A 25,906-nucleotide genomic window follows, 5' to 3' on the forward strand; every position below is an offset into this window, starting at 1 on the left:
GGTTGAAGAGTTTTTTTCCTAGTTTTGACCTCAAATCAAAGACACTGTGATCCAAGGCAAAAGGTCAGGCAGCACTGTTGGAGGGAGGCAGTCAGCATGTGGGCAGTCCCTGATATCAATATCGCTCGAGTTTCATTGTCATCTTTGAAATTGACCAGCTATGTGATGTTGGGGAAGTCACTTCTCTTCTAAGTCCAATTTTTGTCTCTCTACATGGATTTAAAAGAATAGCCTTCATAGACCATTAATGAAAGAAATAGTGTACAGGAAGTGCCTGGCTCAACAAATAGCTTTAAATAAATATGTATTGATAATCTATGTTGATATCTATGTTTCGTGAGAAAAGTTAAAGGTTGGTTAGGACACTACTATTATTATTCATGCAGACTAAGAAGGAAGTACATTGTTAGCAGTTATAATCCAAAATGTATGTTCTCTATAAAATAAATGTATTCAAAATTTCTCTTAGGATCTGGTGTTTGGATGACAAGCTGGTTTCTGACAAGACTGAGTGCTTGCTATAGAATCCTGTTTAAGTTATTTCTAGCCTTCTTTTTCAAATATGTACAAAAATGCTTTTTCCTTCCACTGTAGTGGTGAGCCAAGAGTCATGCATTCTACATTCAGCCCTGCACTGGCCCTGATGTTTCAGTCTGGCTGCGCATGCAGCAGCAAAGGCGGGCATTGCACCTGTCTTCGGCTGCATGAGCTCTGGACTGTGGCAAATGCTCTGATTAAATCACATTTTTCTTATCTGCAATCAGGAAACAGGAAGTGATTCGACACAGCACATTGCATCAATTATGATCAGATTGGGGAAAATTCTCTTTGATAAGCATTTTCCGCCAACCTGTGCATCTAGCTTTGATGGCAATCAGCAACAGAGGGGAAACCACTTTATTTGCCAGGCTCCATGGAGTTCTGGTTTCAGAGGCTCTTTCCTGTTCAAAGTCACAAGGCTTACTTGTTTTCAGGGGTGTCTAAAATGGCATTCCACTTCTAGAACATCAATTCTTTTGTTCCATACTGTAACAATCACATCTTTAGTTGAAAAACATAAAAGAAGTTAGTTATTTGGCAGCATATGAGCAACAGACACATTTTTAAAACCTGTATTCTATCATTGGATGGTGTAGTTCTGGTGTTAAAAGGGGCTCTTTCTCAAATGGATAATAAGTGAAGACAAAGTGCCTCTGAGATAGATGCTGACAGAGACAAACATAAAAAGAAGGTTATAGGGGCACGACACTGTAGAGAAATGTATATGAGTTCATGACTGAAAATTTGTTTTTGAAACCTACCTTCACTGTAATGCATAGTTTGAAAATTTGTTGTATAGATCAAATGGAATGCTGGGTACACAATTATCTCTCTATATTGTAAGTACCTATACTATATAGATCTGTGAATATGCTCAGTGAGCTGTATTTGTTTGATGCTAATGTTTCTGTGGAACGGTCCTTTGATTGCTCATATGTAAGTTCAGGTTGAAAGTGAAAAACATTAAAACAAGTCCAGGAGAGCTGAAACATGACCTTGAGTCTACACCACCAGATTTCAAGGACAGATTAGCTGACAGAAGACCTGATGAGCTGTGGGAGGACATAAAGAACATCATTCATGAAGAAAGCAAAAGGTCATTTAAAAGGCAGGCAAGAAACAAAAGATCAAAGTGGATTTCAGAAGAGAATCTGAAATTTGTTATTAATTGTTGAGGTAGTTAGTTTATTGTGCCAACCTGGCCAATAAACACATGTGAGATTAATTGAAGGGAGGAGGGATAAATGGCTTAGTGAGTGTCACCTTTCTAGTTCTCGGGTCTCTTGCTCTCTGATGGTCAGATCAGGGTGCAGCTGCCTTAGCCAGTTCCCTGCTTCAGGTGGCAAGGCTGACTTCCTGCAAGACATCCCTGAGGAGAAGCCACATGGACCTACCCCGATGCAGCCCTGGGTGCTGGAGCAGCTGTGTGGAGACCCCTGCCAGGGCTGAGATGTTTAAACGTTCACTGATTTGGCTTTCCTCCTGCAGTCAGTGTCATAGTGTGTGTTTTGTGAGATGGAGGAGGACTTTGTGGATTCATGTAAGACATGCGGGTTAATTAATGTTGGACTTATGGGCTTGGGCAGCACTGGGTTGGGATGTTTTTTTGATGTGCACTTAACCTATATATAAAACTCTCTCTTATACATGAGTTTCTGTGGATTTGTTTCTCTAAAGTACCCAGACTAACACAATTGTAGAGTAGCTAAGAGGAATGGAAGAAAGGATGAAGCCAAAGAGCAGAATAGAACATTCCAAGGGAGCTCAAGATGACAAAGTTAAATATTATAATGAAATGTGTAAAGACCTAGAATTAAAAAACCAAAAAGAAAAAACACACTCAAAATAAATTAAATGGAAAGAACTCAAGAAAAAGTCAAGCCTTTGGTCACAATATTGAAAGATTCTCTGGGCAAAATATTGAATGATGCAGGTAGCATCAAAAGAAGATGAAAAGAATATGAGTGGGCACCCCACTCCAGCCCCCAGAAAACCCAAAAGCCTGGATAAAAGATCCTCTGGGTGGAGCTTTTGTAGTACACATGTTCCCACCTGGCCGTCTTCCAGGAACTTGCTCTGTGTTAGTGCTCCCAGTGGCCTCCCAGTGGCATCTCCTGGGAAGGTTATCTCTTGTCACAGTGAATTTTTTCTTAAAAACAGTTTCGCTCCAACCTCGGTTTTTTTGTGATGGCTGATTTAAGAAAACAGCGTGGCTGTGAAAATTTTTTTTCCTGCTCGGGAAATACACAACAGAAACTGTTGTGATCTTGAAGACAGCTTGCAAGGATAGTACTCTGAGAAAAACTCAAGTGTACACGTGGTTTTCTCATTTTAAAACAGGTGAAATGTCGATCGATGACAACCCTAATTCTAGAGGTCCATTAACTTCCCGAACAGATGAAAATGTCGACTCGTAGTGCATTTGCAGTTCGTTCCACTAGGTCAGACTGTTAATCAAGCTTTCTATTTAGAAGTTCTGAAAAGATAGTGTAACAGTGTGCCCCACAAAAGGCCTGATTTGTGGCAGAAAGGGGTCTGGTTTTGCCATCATGACAATGTAGCCGCTCATGCAGCCATCTCAGTGTGCCTGTTTTTGGCAAAAAACAGCACGTCTCTCTTGTCTCACACAACTTACTCACCTGTAAAAGTACTTAGTGCAAGTGCTTTTTATTTCCGTGAATGAAGAGGGACCTGAAAAGACAGTAATTCAGCGGCATAGAAGAGGTGAAAAAAAATCGAGGGAGATGCTGTCAGCCATCCAACTGATGAGTTTGAAAAATGCTTCCAAGAATGGAGTCGTGTATTTGACAAATGTATTAAGCGTAATGGAAAGTACTTTAAAGGTGATAGGGTTGTTTTGTTTTTTTTTAAAAAAATACATAGCTTTGGGGAAATAATGGTATTTTGGAGGGTACCTCCTTGTACAAAAGAATTAGTCCATATTCAAACATTTCAGGCGCTCGCCTATGAGCAAGAACCAATAGTGCGAATAGAAGAAGCTCAAACTGCACTGAAAGCATTGACCAAAAACAAGGCTCTGGGAATTGATGGAATATCAATTGAAGTGTTTCAACAAACTGACGAAGTAGTAAACACACTCATTTGTCTATGCCAGTAAATTGGAAAACAGCTACTTGACCAACTGAGTGGAAGAGATCCATATTTGCATCCATTACAAAGAAAGGTGACCCAACAGAAGGCTAAAAATCCCAAACAATATCATTAATATCACATGCAAGTAAAATATTGCAGGAAATCATCCAGCAAAAGTTGCAGTTGTACATTTACAGAGAGCTGCCAGAGATTTAGGTTGAAGTCAGAAGAGGTTGTGGAACAAGGAATATCATTGCTGATGTCAGATGGATCTTGGCTGGAAGCAGAGAATACTAGAGAAGAAGTTTACTTGTGTTTTATTGATGATGCAAAATCCACTGGGTGAATAGTAACCAATTATAAATGGGCTTAGACTAATGGTAACTCCAGAAGACTGCCTTGCTCATGTGGCACTTGTACGTGGATCAAGAGGCAGTTGTGCAAGCTGAAAAAGGGCAGATGCATGGTTGAAAATCAGGAAAGGTGTGCACCAGGGTGTATCCTCGCACAATACTTAATCTGGAAACTCAGCAAATAACCAGAGGAACTGAATTATATAAATAAGAATGTGGCATCAGGAGTGAAGGAAGGCTTATGAACAGTCTGAAATATGCAGATGACACAGTGTTGCTTGGTGAAAATGAAGAGGACTTGAAGCACTTGCAAAGGAAGATGAAAGATTATAACCTTCGGTATGGATTACAGCTTAATGTAAAGAAAACCAACATCTTCACACCTTGACCAATAGGTTACATCGTGATAAATGTAGAAAAGATTCAAGTTGTTATGGATTTTGTCTTCCTTGGATCGATAATCAACGCTCATGAAAGCAGCAGTCAAGCGATCAAAAGATGTATTTGCACTGGAAAAATTTGCTGCACAAGGTCTCTTTAATGTATTTAAAAGCAAGGGTATTACTTTGAGGACTAAGGGGCACCTTTCCCAAGCCATGCTATTTTCAATTGTCTCGTATACTTGTGAACGTTGGATGTTGAATAAAGAAGATAGAAAAACGAATCAATGCATTTGAATTGTGGTGCTGGCAAAAAAAAATATGTCTTAGAAAAAGTAAGGCCAAAAGTTCTCCTTAGAAACAGGCTGGTGAGACTGGGTCTTACATACTTCAGACAAATTGTCAGGAGAGAGCAGTCCCTGCAGAAGGACATCGTGTTTGGTAATGGAGAGGGGCCACAGCAAAGAAGAAGAAAGCCCTCCATGAGATGAATTGACGCAGTGGGTTCAACAATGGGCTCAGACGTAGGAAAAATTGTTAGGGTAGGGCAGGACGAGGCAGTATTTCATTCATTGATTCATTCATTTATTCATCTCATTCATTTATATGGTGTTATTGGCACTCCATCCACATGTCATAGAACTCAATAATTCAATCATACCCAAAAGTGTTGTACAATCATTTTTACAATCAATTCAAGAACACTTTCTTGTTCTTTGTTCTCATTGCTATGTAATTTTTAAAATCGTGGCAAAAATATACACAACAAAACGTTCTCCAGTTCAACAACTTTTACATGTATCATTCAGTGCCATTGATTATACTTCTTGTGATGTATAACCATTATTGATATCTTTTCCCAAATTGTTCCACCACCATTGACATAAACTCAGTCCCCCCTCTGGTATTTCATTCTCTGTCAGTAAGGTTGTTCTGGGTCAGACGGACTGGACGACACCCAAGAACAACAACAGCACTTTGTCTTCCACCTTTTCCAGTATTCAATGTAATAAAGCAAGTCTCAAAATTGAAACACTTGACTTTTTGATAAGACTGTATGTGTCTTTAACACTCGTAAATTCTATGCAACTGCAAAATAATAATGATATTAGAAATCATAAGATTAGCTCAGGATTTGGTTGCCTTTTGTCAATAACAGAGAAAAAACAGACACACACACACAGAAACACCTGTTGCCAGCAAGGAGGTGATGAATCACAGTGACCCATGGGCAGAACAGAACTGCCCCTTAGGGTGTCTGAGACAGCTTCTCTCATTCTGCAAGTCTGTAAGCTTTATGAAAGTAGGGCAGCTGGCAGGTTCAAATCATGGCCCTTTCCAGTAGGAGCTGAACTTTGCACTCGGTGCACCACCAAGGCTTCTTCAGCATTTCCTTTCTCAGATGCTATCAAGTTGGCTCCAACTCCTATCCACCTCACAGAACGCAGAACGAAGCCCTGCGGCTCCTGCCCCTCCTCACACTTGCTGCTGCGAGGAATCTCTTGGCTGAAGCCACCAGACCAAGCCAGCTCCATGGGAGCTGTCCTTTATTCTCTCTGACCCTGTGTTTTATGAACCCTGATGTGCCTTTCCGGGGATTCTCCTGAGAACATGTCTAAAGTATATGAGACCCGCACTTCAACAATAGCGGTGATTTAAATCAGATAAAGAACAATACCTTTGTAATTTTCACACCTGATTCCAAAGGCTAAATAAACGCAATTATCGGTTTGGTTTTCTTCACATGATTATCGCATTTCAAGCAGTAAGTCAAAATATGTCCTCCCAGTTACAAGAGACACATGACACCTTGGGATTTTTTGACTCATTCATTTTTAATTTTTTTGCTCTGGATGTACTTCATATAATTTTTACTTTATCTGAATTTTAATTTACAAAGATGATTTCTGTAATTATAGGCTTATATAAACTATATAAAATAAATGTAGCTACTCCTAAAACCACTCTTAAAAATGTTTTCTTGTACTTCTCTTATGTATGCTTTTTCATAAAGACCTTTTACATCCTTTCGTTTTTCAGGAAAGAGGCATAAAGGAAGCTCCTTTTCTAGAAGGGGGTTGGGGTAAGCTTCACAAGGGTAGAACGTTTGGCAATGTTTTAAATGAAAATAGAAAGCAAAATCAGTTGATTTTCTTTTCCTGTCCTGGTTCAAGAGATGCATCACCTCCAAGTGTTATCTACAAAGTCATCCAATATTTTGAGTCCCCACATTGAAACAGAAGGAAGTCGATGGGCCTCAGCAGTTCATCTGACTCAGATGTAAGCTTTAAGGCATCAAATACTGCCTCCATCATGAAGTTAATTGGTCTTTAGGGATGGAGCTAATGATGTTAGTCACATATTCACTTGCTCACTCTGAACTACTTTCCAATTATAACACCACTGTAAGACAGGGTTGTAATACTGAGAGGCTGTGGTTGAAAGAAAGACTGGCCAAAAAGCCCTTAGTTGGCCAAAAGGGGACTTAAAGTGCATTTCTAGCCTGAAGGAAGATCAAGATGGTGGCCACAAGCAAATTGTAATTAATTTCTTGTCCCTTTAACTAGGTCCAAAAAGGTTTTAATGATTTGTGGTCGAATGGACACAGCCCCTGTTTTGTGTGTGGCAATTTGGTCCAAGTGACTAGAAAGGCAAGATTAGCCTAGGTGACTGGTATGAGTGGTTAGGCTAAGGTGAATGAGAGAATTCCTGACTCAGGGTTGGAATTCCGGATTTGAAGACATGGGACATTACAGGCTTCTGTTGCATAGCCAGTCTTCTAGTAAAAAGTCCACAGTTATTAGGGAGGAGCAGACGTTCCATAACCTGAGGCTGCAGGAATGCTGAATATCTTCACCTTGATGGGCGCATCAGAGAGTGGCAGATGGGACGGATTCTGACTGTTGTGCCACATAGACCTGGATTTGAAATACAGCTCTTTCACTTGCTTCAGCAAGTTACGCACATATCTGAACCTCAGTTTCCATTCATACTAAAAATGAAATGTTAACAGTTGAGTGTAGTTGAGTATATATATACTGGAGATTATATATATATATATTATAATATATATATAATCTCCAGACCTTTTAATGTAGTGTTAGCTAGCCTGAGCGAGAAGATGTGCACACTGGATTTACTTAAAGTAGTTTGTGTTGTATTAGATATATAGGCCAAGTCAAGTTATACTTCACATGGTGGTCTTTGAAGCAAAGCTATATTTGAATGGTTCAAATTATATGAACTTGGAATTTTCCCCAAGTATCACTTCACCTTTATTAGGAACTGTATAGCAGTTTGTTCCAATTTGTTATCTGAAACAGGTTCAGAAATAAGAGTTACTGTACAATAAATAAGGAGCCCTGATGGCATAATGGGTTCTGTGTTTGACTGTTAGCCACCTGCTCAGCTGTTTGAACTACCAGCCACTCTGCAAGAGAAAGGTGAAACTTCCTGCTCCCATTAAGATGTACAACCTCAGAAACCCACAGGAGGAGTTCCATTCCATTCTATAGGATTGTTATGAGTCATGATTGACGTACTGGTAATGAGTTTGGTATAATAAATAGAAATTCAAATGTTCTGAAACCCAAAATGGGTCTGTCAGAGTTCAACTTCTTTATTAAAATTAAAAGATTTCAGTCTTGTAGGATGAAGAAGCTTGTCATCAACTTCACCTCTGAAGCATTTAACATGAGTTATCCATCGACTTCTATACAGCAAAATGTGTTATGAAATATCTACTGCATAATTTGAGGGAAAATTTAGAACTTCAAAATATTTATGAAAGTTGCTAAGAAGTATTCTATTTTCTACACTCTAAATTGCTCTCACACCTTGCATACAGGTGCCTTTTGAATTTATTTTTTATTTTTCACTCTTGTCTAGCTGTGTTCTGACTTTGCAGTATCCGGTTTGGAGTCTGTGTATCTATTGCACAGTCTTCCCGGTCAAAAGTTAAAGCCAGTTGCCACCTAATCAATTCTAACTCATAGTGACTGTGTATGACAGAGAAGAACTGCCCCATTTGGGTTTCCAAACCTTTAAATCTTTTTGACTTTTGAACCACTGACCTTATGATTGGCAGCCCAATTCGTAACCAACTCGCCATATAGGTCTATATAGAGCTTCCCTCAGAAGTCCCTTAGTACCTAATTTTTTTTCAAATACTTCTTACCTTTTTGTCTTATCTGGTCATTTGTGGGTCTGAATTCTTCATATTTTAAACTAGGATTATAAATCATTAAATTTGTCTAACTGAATAGCTAAAAATATAGTAGAACACCATATTTAAGAAACTAGCGCTGATGCAGTCTATACAATGCAGTTTTCTGAATCTGCACCCAAAGACCCTCAGACACAAGCCTAAAAGCCAGGATACCAAGAAAAAAAATTGGGGTGGAGGCTGTGCAATACATAAAAAGCATTCCACATAATGCCTGGATAAACATAAGTGCTGCAAAAGTTCCAGAAGGTTTTTTACTATGTTTTCTATCAATGAGTGTTTTAAAGCAATTTGATGGTTACACAAAGTTTGCTTATTTTAGCTATCCCTAGAATGGTTGCCAAAGAGCCCTGGTGTCACTGTGATTAAGCACTTAGCTGCAAACTGAAAGGTCTGTGGTTTGACCCTACCAGTCACGCCAAAAGAGATTACTGTAAAGACTCCCACTCACTCAAAGCAAGTCCATGCTGACCCATATCAAGCCTGTAGGACAGGATAGAACTCCCTCTGCAGGTTTTTAAGGCTGTAGATCACCATGGGAGCAAAAAGAGTCATCCTTCACACATGGAGTGGCTGGTGGGATTGCAGTCAAAGAGACCTTGCAGTCAGCAGTTCAAGGGGTAGCTCCCAATGCAACAACAACAACAACGACAACAAAAGAAAAATGAGGAGCTGATTCCAGGAGCTCAAGCAGAAAGCGAGTGTTTTGAGAATGATGAGGGCAACGAATGTATAAGTAGTGTTCCTTGCACAATTGACGTATGTATGGATTGTGATAAGAGTTTTATGAGCCCCCAGTAAAATGATTGGGGGAAAAAAAGATCTCCTTTCAGCCTTGAGAATCCTATGGGACAATTCTACTTTGTTATGAGTCAACATTAACTTGACAGTTGTGACAATAAGTAGAATGGCTAGGAGATTGGAACCTATTGCCCCCCAAAAAGTGTCTCTTTTTTTTTTTTTTTTCAAATGGAAAGCTAAAACTGTGGAAGGGAGGAATGAGTGAAGAAGAGTATTCTCTCAGGTGTGATTTTCTTGGGATATGGTATTGCTCAATTCCAAGTGACCCATTCACTTAATACACATTAGGTTCACAGTTGTAATAAGCACCACCACGCTATCATGTAAAATTCCAGTAATTGATGAGTATGGGAAGGTTCTAATATCCACTTTTCATCTTATTGTCAGTTTCAGGGAATGAAAGGGTTCCTACCATTTAATTCAATTCAACCAGCACGAACTGATCACATAACTTGTGTTTAGTGCTTTGCTAGAAATTGCAGAAGATATAATGTAGTATATGACCTAGGTTTGTTCCACAAATAAGGATTCAAGGTCTCTCTCTCTCTCTCTCTCTCTCTCTCTCACACACACACACACACACACACACACACACACACACACACACACACCTGTTCTCCTTATCAGTGGTGTCCCCTGAACAGTCTTATGAATTTTCAAAGTACATTTTCAAGTTGCAACAGGACTCACAATAAAAGATTCAAGTATGCCATTTATGTTCTATGGCAACTCTGAGCCATACTAGTCCTTCCATAAAATCCCCCATATGGCAGGAAGTGGAAACCTGAAACTTCAAATCCCATGTTCCCTTCCTAGCAGTTTCCTGGTTATGCTCTACCAATGGGAAACAGTGATTGACGGGGACTAGTGAGTGGGAAGACAGGAGAAGCCCTTGATTTTCTTGCTCCCATAGTAGCAGCGACAGATAAATGCTGATGGCTGCAGGTACCTGGAGGCCCCACAGAAGGCTCCAGTAGGGGGCAGCAAGGGGGAAGCAGAGCAATTGTATGGAGCTTGAGAGCTTCAACCAGGGATAGGGGTGACAGCCTGAAGCTTTAAACACCTCCTCCCTGTTTTCCTTGAAATTCTTCCAAAATTTTTGAAACAATTCCATTTGTTAAATTTCTTTCTGCATGAAATTTATGGAATGATTTTTGAAAATGACTAAACAAATACAAGGCATTTAAGTAAATTATCTTATTCCCAAATGCAGTTATAACAGATGCCTTAAGGAGCCCTGGTAGCGTAGTTGGGCTACCAACTTCAAGGTCAGCAGTTGGAAACCACCAGCATGCTCCACTGAAGAAAGATGAGGCTTTCTACTCCATAAACAATGACAGTCTTGACAACCCACAGGGACAGTCCTAGCATGGCTAGGAGTCAATATCAGCTCGATGGCAGCGAGTGTGGTTTGGGTTTTACAGAGTCTTGGTGGTGTAGGGATCATGTCTTGGAATGTTCCCCAAAGAAATCCAAATCCATGGGCTGCTTTGAGAGAGAAAGCTGGGTTGTCTGCACCCATAAAAGTTTATGGTCTCAGAAACTCCACAGAGCAGTTCTACTCGATGTTCTAGGGCCGCTCACTATGAGTCAGACTCAACTCTATGGCAATGGGGTCTGTTTAGTTAGCATGGATTTCGGCAGGATCCCTGGGGGCCCAGCAGGTTACACATTGTGCTGCTTATATTTGCCCACCCTTCACTCTGTAGGAGAAAGATGAAGCAGTCCTCAGACACCCCGTGGAGCACTTCCACTTTGTCCTCCAGGGTCCAAGAGTCAGAATCCATTAAACAGTAGTGAGCTTTCTCAGTATGAGCTTTGGAGGAAAAGAGCAGCATAAATAAATGTTTGGATCTCGGATTCAAGACAAATGATTGAGTCTGAGTGAGTCTGAGTTGTCTCTTTTAAAATATAGAGCAAGTTTAATTAAGGCTAAACGTTTTATTACAGAAGACAGTGTACGTAAAATCACCACCAGGCTCACACCTGGCTACCCAACATGTCTCATCACTTCCCAGTGTTTCCTTTCTCTTCCTTGGAGTGATGGGCTTTATGTAATGGTCCAGTCCCCACTTGGTGTATAGTATCAGCACTGGAAAATGTTTAGCCCCAGCACTGAACTACTTAGTAAAAAATATACATATTTTACTTACAGGAAAAATATCTATAATCTTGGTTGTTATTTCCTGGGCTACTTTATTAAAAAATCAACCGGGGAGGGGGTCCTGAAATATGAGTTCATTGAAAACATGCCCTGTATTACTTCATGGACAAGACAATACCAAGGAGACTTTTCTAAATTTGGAGCCAGTACACCTAGTGTTGAGCACATAGTGGATAGGAATTTATTGACTTATTTATTGTGGGAATGGATATCTGGACACATAATCAGGTGGACAAAATTATCCTAGAGAGAAAAGGAACTAGAAAGCAAACAGGTATCAATGTTTATCATATTGCTTAGATGCTTGTAGCACTTCACGGCTTATAACATCATTTCCTCCTATTGTCTCTTATCTTCATCACAAAAACATGCAGGTAAGTGATAAAAAGATCTGCTTTTTTTATTTTTTTAAATGAAAAGACTGGACTCTAAAGCAATTGAATAATTTTTCTATAGTCCCACAAATGCAATGCTAAAGTTAATGTTTAATAGTAGCTGAGTATACGGTAGAAGCTACTGAGTACTTTATTCAGTAAAACTTGTCAAAGGTCTACTAGCAGGAACTTGTGTGAGAAGGAAATCTCAAGTACTTTGCTCCCCGCTACCCCCCTGCCCCAGATTTTAGTGCATGAATTAAACTCTTAAGTAACTGGACACTATTTACGTAAACAAAGGGGGTTGGTGTTAGGGCAAAACTTTCAATGGGGCAAAGCAATGCAGAACCATTCCTACAAGATTGATACACATCATAAGAAAGCAAGGAAATCTTTAAAATAGTAAATATATGGTAGTCCCAGGCCACCTTTCATTGAACACCCTCAAAGGAAGAGATACTAACCAAAGTCCAAGGATTACCAATTCCATGACCTTGGGATGGCAGTCATCTGAGTGTGAGCAGTCTTCTCACACTCAGGCATTTCAGCTTTAAATCCAAGGGACTATGTAAATGCTATAAATCTGCTATAAGTGAGTTTAAGTTTCCTTAATAAGGTTTTCACATCAAATACTCTGGTGTATCCTATGAAAGGTGTCATATGCCCCAGAGGGATAGCTTTTAAAGTCCCAGTCATCTATAGCACACAGCCTGGTCACCAAGGGCTAGACAGAAACTAGGTCAAAGTGTCTAAGTAGGAACATAGTATGGGACCTGTTCTTCCCTTTTCAGTAAGTTTCACTTAGCACTCTTCCAGGAGTGTCTGTTGATTTTTGGTTCTCTGACTCAAGAGAATGGTCCTATTCCTCTCCCCGTATCTTGAAAACTTGACCCCATCTGTGGTGTGGTTCCCTCTGTCAAAGTCATTTTGAAGATGTCCATTTAAGGGATTTGATGTATGGTCATGAGCATGCCATAAGCATGCCACCTCATTGCTCAGGAGAACAGATTAGAAGATTACATGACCTCAAAGTAGAGGCCTGCTTTTAGCTTGGTTTTTAATTATTATAGAAGTGGACTCATACAATCTTTTCCCTTTTGTGATTGACTAACTTCACTCAGCAGAATAGTTTTCCGGTCCATCATGTCATTAGATATATCAATACAACAAACAAACAAGCAAACAAGCAAACAAACCAAAGAACAAAAAATTTTGGAGAGGGTGTAGAGAGACTGGAACTCAAATAGCCCTAATGCCCATCAGTGGAAGACTGGATAAAGATATCCTGGAATATGCACACAATGGAATTCTATGCATTCCTAAAAACAGTGATGAAGACATGAAACTTCTCAAGTATTTTCGACTAAAACGAATGATAGAAAGTGGAAATCTTAGAAACTAGGTAAAATAAGGCAGTTAAAGTGAGTTCTGGTTCTCCCAGGTTCCACTAATTATAAATTTTCCTTAATGATCAAACTACCCTTCTGAGGGAGATTGTACTAGACACCCACTTTGCAGATGAGGAAATTGATGCTCAGCAAATTAAATAGCATTCTTAAGGATACATTGCTTTAAGTGGAGTAAATGAGATTTAAGCACAAGCTAAACCCAAAGCAAAAAGCCAAACTCACTGCCATCGGAGTCAATTCCTATACATACAACCAACTCCATCCATGGATTTCTGAGGCTGTTAATCGTGGGGAGTAGAAAGCGTCATATCTTTCTCCTGAGGAGCAGCTGATGAGTTGACTGTTGATTTTATGATGCAACTCAACCTGTAATCTACTAAGCCACCAGGAACCCTGGGCGCAGACAGTCTGACTATAAAATCTGTGTTCTTAATAATAATGTCTTCTATAGGGTTGCTCACTATTGAGTCAAAATCATCCCCTGTCAGTCACAGGTCTTCTCTCCAGCTACCGAATGCCAGAACACATTCTGATGTTATGCTCTTCATAACTTGCAACAACAGGATAAAACGTTACTTCCAACTCAAACTCTCCTATCCATAGATCTATTTGGTGCGATTGACTTATATCTTATAGCGACTCAAGCTTTTCCCTTGTGAAAACCAATTAAAAAAACACAGACCAGGGGGTAAAATATAAAGTAAAATTATATTTAGAAGAGTAACCATATTATCTAGGGATTATAACAAAAACCCAGTACCATTCACTCAATTCTGGCTGATAGCAACCATGTACAGGGTTTCTGAGGTTGCAAGGATATGAGAACAAATAGCTTCAACTTACTCCAGTTTGAATCATGGACATTGCTGTTAGCAGTGCAGCACTTACCTGACCGTGTCACATTAAACATTTATGAAGATGATTTTTCAGCTCCACTAAAAAGCATGAAATTAGATCTGATTAACAACCATGATATGGTATGAGTAAGTTATGAGTAAGGCAACTTAACATTGAAGAGAGCTAGGTTTTCTCCACTATATCTATCAACTCAATAAAATTTAAATGAAAATCCAGTGTAATTATTTTGAACCATAAAGCATAAATTTTGGTGAAATATCTAAAATAACAAAGAGAGTTTTTTTTTTAAAGAAAAAAGCAAAGGGGATTTAATCTTACCATATAAAACCTAAAGAAATAAAAATCCTCCTGCCATCAAGCTGATTTGGACTTGTTATGACTCTTTATGCTATTTCTGAGGCTGTAAATATTGACAGAAGCAGATGGCTTCCTCTTTTTCCCAAAGAGCAAGCTGTTATTGAGTTAATTCTGACTTACAATGACCCTATAGGACAGAACAGCTCCTTGAATTCCCAAGGCTGCAAATCTGTATAAACACAGATACTTTCTTCTTGCTAGTAGATTTGAACTGTTGACTTGATTCAAGCTACTGACCTTAAGGTTAGCAGCCCAATGTGTAACCTATTACACCACTAGTGGTGCAAATGGGTAACAAACTTGACTGCTAATCCTAAATGTGGAGGATTGAGTCCACAGGAAATGCCTTGGAGAAAAAGACTTGGTGATTTACTTCCAAGACCACAACTATAAAAAGTCAAGAAAAGGTTTTCACACTAAAACAAAACAAGACAAAAGCATTATTGGATGGCTTTTAGGGGAAAAGGGGAAGACGTCACTGGGTATCAGGCAGACCCATGCTAACCCAGTTGATGAGGAAGGTGAGGGAGGTACCAAATAAAAATGGTGGAGTTTGGGGAAGTGCTAGGACAGGTGCAGGGACTAAAAACAACTGAGGTAAATACTACTGTTAACGCATATAACCCTGCAATAATGCTGATTTATAATGAGTAGATGCCTGGACAGATACACTGGCTGAATGGACATGGGAGGGAGAATGAGAGTATACTCAAAGATTGAATGTATGTAAAGGTGTATATATATATATATATAATATTTGACAGAATATTTATATGTACACATTTATTTACCTTTGCTGCACATGTATCCATGAGTTGGGTGTCACATAAAGAGGACAAAGTCATGAAAACTTCTTTTATATATGAACACCTTGAGGGAATGGGTTGCTAGATACGGGAGTTCAGGATCAAAGCTCAGGGAGACATCCTTGCTAATTGGTATAACATATCCCACAAACATAAGTTTGTATAGCCTCCTTTGGGGAATGGGGCCTTAAAAGCTCATGAGCAGCCATCTAAGGTACACTTAGTGATCTCTCCTGTCTGGGGCCAAAAAGAGTGAAGAAAATTGAAGACACTTAGTACAATGAACTACTGGGCCACATGATCATCATCTCCATGAGCCTGAGACTAGAACTAATTGGTGCCTGACGACCACTGCTGACCTCTCTTAATGGGGTCACAATAGCAAATCCTGGTTTAGAGTGGCAAGAAAATGGGGAGCAAAACTCAAAATCATAAAAGAGAACAGGCTTACTGGATTGATAGCAATGGAGGGAAATCTAAAGGGAGTGGCCTGTAGTCACCCTGCACATATGAACATGAACTAGCCCCTATGGCTCAATTGTTAGTTAAGCACTAGGCAAGTTTATAAGAGAAACATTGGGAAATGTGTGCACCTTCAATAAAGCCACCATTTGAATCAAAAGGGCATCATGTACCCAAGAACAAAGTTCTAAAGGATTAGGAAAGAAGGAAGGGCTGAAGCAGGAAGAAAGTGGAATAAATGATGTTCTATCGAGAAGATTGCAATCGTTGAGATGAGTAAAATATGTATGTCGACTGCTAAACTGATAATAAACTCTGTACACTTTTACCCAATGTGCAGCATAAAGTTATAAAGAAAGGTTCTGAAGCACAGCTCTATTCACGACAAGCCATGAGTTAGAATTGTCTTGACAATAACTAGTACTGGTAATGGGATTTTAGAGGACCTCTGGTGACATAGTGTTTATTGATTGGGTTGCTAACCACAAGGTCAACAGTTCAACTCTACTAGCCTGAGTTAGTTAGTTTATTGGGCCAACCTGGCCAATAAACACATGTGGGATTAATTGAAGGGCGGATGGATAAATGGCTCCGTGAGTGAGCCTTGCCTTTCTAGTTCTCAGGTTACTTGCTTTCTGATGGTTGGACCAGGGTGGAGCTGCCTTAACCAGTTCCCTGCTTATCTGGCAAAGTTCACTTCCTGCAAGACATCGCTGAGGAGAAGCCCCATGGACCTACCCCAATGCAGCCTTGTGTGCTGGAGCAGCCGTGTGGAGATCCCTGCCAGTGCTGAGATGCTTACACATTCACTGACTTGGCTTTGATCCTGCAGTTGGCATCTTTGCATCTGTTTTGTGAGATGGAGGAGGACTTTGTGGATTAGTGTTGGACACATGGGTTAATGGTGGACTTGTGGGTTTGGGCAGCACTGGGTTGGAATGTTTTCTTGATGTGCACTTACCCTTTATATAAAACTCTCTCTTATACATGAGTTTTTTGTGGATTTGTTTCTTCAAAGTACCCAGACTAGTGCACAGCCATTCTGTGTATGCTCCTATAAAGAGTTCCAGTCTCAGAAACCCACAGGGGAAGTTCTTCCTCTTCCTTAAAGGGTTGCTAAGGTTAGGAATTGACTTGACAGCAGTGAATTGAATGATTGTAGTAATATTTTTTAAAGGCATAAAAATGAAAAGGCTATTCCATATTGAATGAACAACATTGGTGTGTTTGGGTAAAGAGATGGTGCATTTGGGAAACAGAGGCCCAAAGTGTGGAATGCCATGTTGAGCGCAGAAAACCACTGAGGGAGAAGCATCTAGGTCAATTTTAGGATTTTAATTCTATTTATCAAGCTAAGAGTGTGAGGATAGATCACATTGATGATTCTGCTCATGAAATAGTATGAGTTTGCTGCATTTTTATGAAAATTGCCTGAGCAGCAATGTAAGGATTAATTATGGAGGCAAGAGGGCAGTCGAAGGATACATCAAAGGCACAGGGGTATACATTAGGAGATTGTGAATAACTCAAATGGGATGTGAATAAAAGTCTAAACAAGAGCAATGATGACGAGGATGAATAGCTTTTGGGTGAATGCAAGGTATCTGTAAATATTTGGTTATCAAAAGAAAAAAGGGTGAGGTTTAATTTTCTTTCTGTCCAATTGGTTTAAATTACTTTTCATAACCAAACACTGCATACTGAGAGTTAGAATTTTTCCAACTTACTTGAGAAAAATATGATGTGTATAAATTATACCTTGTCAGCACTGAAAACCAAAATCCATTGCTATCAAGTTGATTCTGGCTCATTGCAACCTCATGTTTTACAGAGTAACATTGCTCCCTAAGGCACTGGGCTTTTTGGCCTACACTCGTTGTAGAAGTAGACCACCAGGCCTTTCTTCCATGCCACCCCTGGATGGTCTTGAACTGTCAACCTTTCAGTTAGCATTCAGGAGCAAACAATTTTCACCACTGAAAAGGACCCAAGAAAGTGAAATTAAGTCACCTCTTTACATTGGTAATGACAACAGAACAAATGTACATGGGACACACCAGGAATGACCAAAGTGGAGATCTTCTGCTGGGAGCATCAATTGGGCAGCAGTGAGTAGCAGTAGTAGATGTGGTCCCACTTGCGGGAAAGGGTCAAAAGAGCATAGGGATCATTCGTTACATGTTAGCCTAGAGCCAGGGAATTCTAATTCCTACCCTGTACTCTTCCCACCTTGCCAGAGAAATATGCCTGTCAGAATACATCTGCTGCACTAAGGGAGCAGCACCTGCATTTAGCAAGAGCAATAAACAGCACATGTTTAGTGAAGACCTCATCAAGAGAATTTATTCAAGTGGAATCTCAACTCAGTTTATATGGAGGAAATAAACTTTCATCCCAATAGTAAAAATTAGTTATGTATCATTTTATTTGCAACCAGTGCTATTTCTTTGATACAATGCTTTGGTATCTGCCATTCTTGCAGAATTGCTGTCAATTCTATAATCCTATAATGACTATGGAGCCATTAAAATTGGCAGAATGGTTACATTTCTACATGGTAAATAAAATCACTTAATTACAGACAGAACCATGGGTTCACTCTTGACAGGCCTGTGTTCTTGGATGAGGTCAGGGAGCAGAAATAAAAGACCGCCAGCCGACTTGGGAAGTCGGGCACAGTCTGCAGCAGATAACTCACAAGCACCCAGCCTGCTTCCTGTCAGAAATGAGCAGTAGCAAATGGCATGAAATATGCATTTCTGGGTAAGTGACTGTATATAAAACTCAGGGGACAAAGTGATCCTGGCAGCCTCTGACCTCTCATCTCCCTCACACGCAGATCTTTTGCTTGAAAAGGAGAAAAAGTGATTTTTAGCCCCAAACAGTGTCATTTTGTGTTAGAAACGGTAGAATGAAATCATAGCTGACAGATGAGCCAAAGATGAAAGGATCAATTTCTTTTCTTCTGAGAAACCAACCTTGCCTGGGTGATGTAACAGTGATGAGAAAATGTTGCCAAAGGAAATCGTCACTCATGCTTAGAGTTGTTAGAAGATGTCTACGGCTCATCGCAGTTAGCCTGGGAGAAACGACTCCAACCAGGACCTTAAAGGTTATAAATCCACAACCTTTATCTCTTGTCACGTGGCCCACATATGGCGCCAGTATCTATCAGTGCCTGGCACATTGTAGTAGGCCATAAATCTTTGCTGAGTTGAGTGAAATCAGGGTGAATGAGACTGTCAAGGGCCAGACCAAAACCTAGGCAGAAGCCTGGCAGGATACCTGGTCCAAAAACCCAGGGTTCTTTTATCAGATAAATAGGTTGATTAAGCATAATCAGGTCATGCATATGGTTCCAGAAAGGTAGAAAGCATTGATAGAAATCAACTGCCTCAGTTTAAGCATGTATCAGAGAGCTGATCACCCGGAGTGCAGGGTTGAGGCAGTCGTGGATTTGGGTGCAGGCAGTTCTGTAAAGGAATTCTAGTCCTGGGCAGTTGAAGGTTGTTTTTATATCCATTCTCCATCCTGGGGCACGTGAGACCAAGAAGCCTCTGCGAGCACAGCATTTAGAGGCAGCTGCCCAAATGCAGCCCAAGGCAGTTCAGTGAATTCTTGTTGATATGGACTCTATGGGACAGAGTAAAACTGCCCCTTTGGGCTGCTTAGGCTGTAAATCTTTAAAAACAAAACAAGCCAACACTTTTTTATTGTGAATTGGGTGAAGGTGTATAGACCAGATATCTCAGTTTTTTTTCTCTCCCCGCTCCCTACTTTATCTCCTCCTCTCCATAACCTTCAACGTCTGCTTCTTTGGTGTGAAAACCATTTCTCTTGATTATTTCCCTTTATAATGGTGGTCTCGTTCAGTATTTGTCTTAACGAGATGGACTAACTTTGCTGAGCATAATGTCTTCCCAAACTTGTCCACGTTCTAAAGGGTTTGACAGTTGAAACTGTAGGTCTTTCTGGAAGCAGACCATCCATTCTTTTCTCCTGCTCAGTGGAGTCAGCCCTGAGCGCTGCAATTAAAGCTGGCTCCAGATTAAAGAGGCTGCAGAGACCGGGAGGACTGATAGAATCTTTCTTCAGGGTCAGCTCCCCAGTCATGCTCCAAGGGGAGAAATAATTCTCCCCATGAAAATCCACAAAGCTCCCTGCTCTGGACAAGATGGACTTGTTAGGGATGTCAGCAAAGAAATTACCCACTGCACTGATGATGGGACAGAGGCTTGGATGAGGGGAGGGGGGTGGGGGGCTGTCCTAAAGGGCAGGTGCTTTCAGGGGAGAGGAGCAGTCTGAGATTCTGCTCTGAAAGTAAAATGTCCATATCTTTGTATTGCCCCATATTAGCTGAGCAAGCCACATAATGTCCTCATCTTGTTTATGTGATAATTGATGGTTTCCACTTGGTGGGGGTGACTCGGGGGTGCGTGGGGACGGGGTTATGTAACAGATACATTTTTGTCAAATCTAAAGCAAGGAGGTGGTTTTTAGGACCCTTTACCCTGGGCTTTCCTGTCAAGACCCCCTTCTCCAGCTTGCCTCTCACAGCACATTTTGAATCACATTAGCTCCGCGGGAGCCTTGGATGAGCCCGAGCTGCGCGACCTTGAGAAGCCATCAGCCTCCAGGCAAGGCTGTACCTAAATCATTCCAGAGAGAAATTCTCAGTGCCTGGCTTTAAAGTGTTCATGCATAATGAGCCCAGCATCCCCTGCCAATCCAGCGCAAAGTGCCTTAACCCTTGCAGTAAAGAAGTGCTTCCTCCCTTCTCGTCTCGGTTCAAGGCACGGGGCTTCCATCTCTTTCTTCGCTGCTCCTCTACTGTATACCAAATTTCCAATAGCGTTGGACTTGGCCCTTCTTGGTTTTGCTTGTTTTAACTCAGACCTTCACAAAGGGACAGACACCCCCACCCCCCCTAACCCCCATCTCCACCTCCTATTCTGAAGGGTAGCAAAACCAATTTGCTTTTGAAAGTTTTGGGGTGGATTCCCTGGCACCTGGGAATGCACCAGTGTTATAGCTGGGTTAACACTGGGACATCTTTTGGGCTGACTTCAATGCTAGCTACCCTGGAAAAAGGCAGGCAAACTATGGGGCATGGCCCTTCCCCTTCCCACTCATTAAAGGCACCAAATGGTTTCATTAATTTCCACAACGTGGCGAAAGGCCATTTTAACGTGCCTCTAGTGCAAATATATTCAAATGATTTAACACTAAAAGGGGCAGGCTTCCCAGAGTAAATTATGTTTTTAATGTGCCTGGCTGCATGATTTCATTAGGTTGCAATGTTAAAGAGAAGTGTATACGGATGCATAACTTATACAAATGTATGCAAATGTTTTGCCTGCTGCTTGTCTGGAAAGGGCCCGATGACATTCCTTGGCGATCCCCTCCCCTCTCCATGCCACTGCTTGATGTGGCAAGGCCATTATTATCATAAAGAGGAAGTGGAACCGAAGCAGGAGGGACGTGATTATTATGAAGGCTAAAAGGGGGAGTCCTAGGGGAATGGGGGGAAAATAACAAGAAAGCCCTGACAATTCGCGGAGCAGGGGCTCAAGCCGGGGCTGGAGGAGCTGGCGGGCCTGTGCTGCACAGCTTCCATCGCAGTCCCCCAGAGGGGGGGATTTGCAGCAGCAGTCCTGGTGCTCAGAATACCAATCAGGTGTCAACTTTTGAACCCCTTTTGGTAGGAAAACCACACACACACACAAATTACACGCACACACACCACACACACCACACACACACACACACACACACACAGAAACCAATTTCATACACCAGTAGGAGGATTAATTAATTTGGGTGGCAGTGAGCGAGAAAGGGCAATAAAATATACTTAGGCTTCTGTCTAATCCCATCCTATGCAGTTTTGTCAGCTTGCAAACATTGACAGTGGGTGGTCCAGAACTTTTGAGCTTCTGCATTGGGCGGAGACTGAGATGCATCCAGAATGTGTCCTCTCCTGGGGATCACTACATTTTTGTATTTTATTTTAGCTCCTTAATAACCATTAAGTTCTTATCGAGAGATCAAGCTGGTGTATATATCCAGGGCTCATTTGAGGGGGTGTAAGGGGATGATTTACCGTGTGTCACATTTTAACTCTTTCTTCACCTCACGAGGGCCTCTTCCTGACGCTTCCAGTTCCAGAGACAGATAAAGAAAGAGTTTCAGATGAGATTTCAGAGTTGATGGAGAACTCCATGATAGTCCTTTCTCTACAGATGGGAATCCCTAAGAATCCCTGTGAACCCACTTGATGGCTACGTGGAAATCTGAAAATTGGACATTTAAGGTAGGATCTACCTTGGTAAATCTTGGAAGAAAGGCCTGGGGACTTCCTTCCACAGCTTAGACACTGAACGCTGTGTACAAAGCACAGTTCTGCTCGAATGCACAGGAACCACCGCCGAGCTTGGAATCAGCTCAGCAGTGGCTGGACTGAACAGGATTCTTTAGGTGAGAAAGCCACATTTAGAAAGGGGGTGTCCTGTAATTTGAGGGCGTAATTTGTTCATCCCAGCACACCAAAGAGTATAAGGTGATCAGAACTAACCACCTTGTGTCGAAGAGCCAGCACTGCTGTAAGAGCCAGGGGCCCTCTAGATCGTATTGGGTTGCATCTGTCCATCCAGTTAAGGGCTCCTCTGGCTGCACACCAGGCTTCTTGGTCAGTGAATTGAGAAAGCAGTAGTTGAATACTCTCAGTTGGGTGCTGATCTCTTTGAACCCTGATCCATCTTGCATTTTTGGGTGCTCTTTGCTTTATTTCACTTTTTGACCCATTACTAATCTAGATGCAGGGCAATCACTAGCTTTCCATGGAATCCAGACTCCTCTACTGCCAATACATCCTGTTTTAATGTGAGGCCTTTGCTCCTGCCATGTCCTGTTGAGAGGACGTTTTGTTGAGAGCACCCTTTTCCCTGCATTCTTTACCCTGGGAATCCCTTGATGATAGTCATCAGGTTTTATTCTTATTTCCATTTCAAATAACAACCTGTGTGTGTGTGTGTGTGTGTGTGTGTGTGTGTGTGTGTACTTAATAAGGATAACAATCAGCATCAATTTAATATCTACTATGTGCTAGGAGCCCTGGTGGTGTAGGGGATTATGAGTTAGGCTCTCAACCACAAGGTCAGTAGTTTGAAACCACCAGCCTCTCCAAGGGAGAACGATGAGCAGTTCTAATGCCATAATGCCTTGGAAATCTACAGAGGCTGCACTCTGTGGATTTCCAAGGCATTATGGCATTAAAACTGCTATAGGCCTATCATGTGTCAGAATTGACTCCGTGATCATGAGTTTGGTTGGGTTTTTAATATGCTCAATTGAGGAATGGATAATAACTGGGCTGCTAACCGGAAGGTCGGTAGTCTGGACTCAGCAGTCACTCGAGGGGGGAAAGATGTGGCAGTCTATTCCTATAAAGATTTATAGCTTTGGGACCCTGTGAGACAGTTCTGCTCTGTCTTGTAGCACCTCTTTGAGTCTAATCCGACTAATAGCAATGGGTATGTTTTGTTTTAATGTGTTCAATCCTATACCACATACTACATGTAATTTACAATTTTTACCTTAAATCCTACTCTGTGGATGCACGTTTACCATTTTGTAGATAGTACTGAGAATTCAGAGGGATTGTCTACACTCTCACACCTGATTAATGGCATACCTTGGATTTACACTATGATTTCTCCCATTAAACACCTACTATGTACCAGGTACTGCTTAATAAATAGTAATGGAAAACAGTGCTATTTGATTCTGTAATGCTAGATTGTCTACTTCGTAGGTACAGAAAAGTTAGTTGTTTTAAGGCACTTAGTAGAGGTTATAACTATACCTTCTGAACTCTAAACTTAAGGGAGTCATATGACTCATGTTGCCAAGTGAGAGAAGGAACATGGCCTAGCTGTGAAGTGAGTTACATCCTTTTCAGAATGGTGTGCGTGTGTGTTTGTGTGTGAAGAATTACAACCAAGGAAGTCTGAAATGTGTTTCCGCCCCCAATCACAAGTTCACACTTCCTGCCTCCAGGCTGTGGAGACCTGTAGACATCATGGCGGTGAACCTTGTGACGCAGCCTAGGGCTTGTTGACACAGCACAGCAGCGCTCACTGCCTGACATCAGGGTATGTCCAGGAGATGTGATCTGGCAGTGGAGCTTGAGCATTAGCCTCTAGCCACCTCCACCTGTTTTAGAGACACTGTGATAATTTGTCATGCAGGAGGAAGACAGAACCTACAAAGGTGAGAGACATTGCCTCAGCGTTAGCACAGCTGCCTCTGAGAGGTGCCACGAGGACGCCAGCCTTGGAAATCTGAGGCCTTAAAGAGGAATTTGTAATGAAAAATGACTCAGTTGGGGAATTACATCAAACAGATGATTCAGACAGAGACCATAAACTCTGATATTCCGGGAAGCTAGGCCCAGCAATTGCTGAAGCTAATGCACTCTGCGTTTGCCTTGGGTATGAGATAGCTAACAGGCCCCAAGGCATGCTGGGAGCCCTAATGGCTATTAGGGAAAATTACTCAGGGTGATCCAGGAAGTCTGAGGCCAGAGACACTGCAGAGGGGGACATGCATGTGGAAAGGCATCAGGGTCATGCTGTGCAGGAGTTTGAGAGTTGTATCTGGGGAGGGCCTTGTGATCGGGCCTCAGAGGGTGGGTATTTTTTAAGCAGAATCAGGGAAATGTCACTGGGCATGTGTTATCCCACTGTTAAAATGTTGTGGTGTAAATATGCTCTGAAGATGAAAGCACAAAGCAGCTGGGAAGGCTGACCTGCTAAGAGGAAGGAAGTGCCTGCTTCACCAATGCCACTATGCTGAGATGGGGTGCTCTGAGGGCAGGATCAGCCCACAGTGCCAAGCAGGGTCCTCCCTGGAGACAGGAGGCCAGGAAAGGGGCTGTGGCTTTGTATCCTGTGGGGAGTTGGCCTGGCGGAGAAGAGATGGGTTATGCATGGGGCTTCCAAGGAAATAAATCCGCTTTTTTTCGTTTTGTTTTAACAAACACATTTATTTCTTTCAAGTTCAGGAGGCTAAAATGTCAGCTGTACAGTAAGATTGTCTCTCTTAGCCATCTCTGGAGGAAGGACCTCTTCTGAGCTTTGCACATGGACAATCGTTAAGTGGCTTGGCATCTCACATCCCTCATATCTTCAGCGCAGCTCCGAAGTAGGTGAAAACTTTGCATGTTTGAGGATTAGGGAGCTGGGTTTTTCCTGTTAGTATTACAGTGTTACAGGGGTGGGAAGGACACAGTCAGAGAAGGAAGGAGCCATTGGTTGGCTTGGGTGCAACTGAGATGACACTTGGGGTCAGCTAATAGGTTGCCCTTCAGGCAATAAGGACGCACAGCTGGCAGTTCAACTGGACTGTGAAATAAGATTCAAGGCTCTGAAAGGTCACACTGGCAGGTGTCTGAACGATAGGTTAAAAAGAGAGAGGCTTTGGGGGGATACTTGGTTCACAAAGTTATGTCGGCGCCACTCTTTCATTCTTTTCCTCACAATAACCCTTTAAGTAGGCAGAAATGGTAACTAGTAACTGGACTGTCAGAGGAGCTGGGGGCTTGGGAGGGGAGGCTACAATATCCAGCCAGTCTCACACAATTGGACATGACACAGCTAGCACTGTAGCCACACTCCTCTGACGTCTAACCTTGTCTTCTTCTAGGGGACCATTTTAGTAAGCCTCCAAGTTAACCTAAAACCATTTCCCATTGACTCCTTTAGCATCATTTCCCAGAAATAGAGGGTTTCCTTGGTGTGCACTGGCAGTCATTCATGAAAGGTCGCTTTATTTGGGGGATGCTGGTGACATTTTGAAACTTCCTTTTGGAGTGTTTGGGTTGGTCAGACAAATGACTCAGTGAGGGCTGGTGGAAGAGATTCTACAACAGGGGTCCAGAGACACAACATGTCATTGGGAGACTGACTCACTCCAAGCCGTGTCCTTCTTTCCCTGCACTGTCTCATCTTCAGGGGCAACGGGGTTGGTGTAAGTCTACCCTGGCCAGGTGGAGAGGTACCACATTCCATTTATTCCAGCATCA

The sequence above is a fragment of the Echinops telfairi genome, unplaced genomic scaffold (assembly GCF_000313985.2).
Source record: "Echinops telfairi isolate 266 unplaced genomic scaffold, ASM31398v2 ScPeMD7_3509;HRSCAF=4178, whole genome shotgun sequence".
Classification (NCBI taxonomy): Eukaryota; Metazoa; Chordata; class Mammalia; order Afrosoricida; family Tenrecidae; genus Echinops; species Echinops telfairi.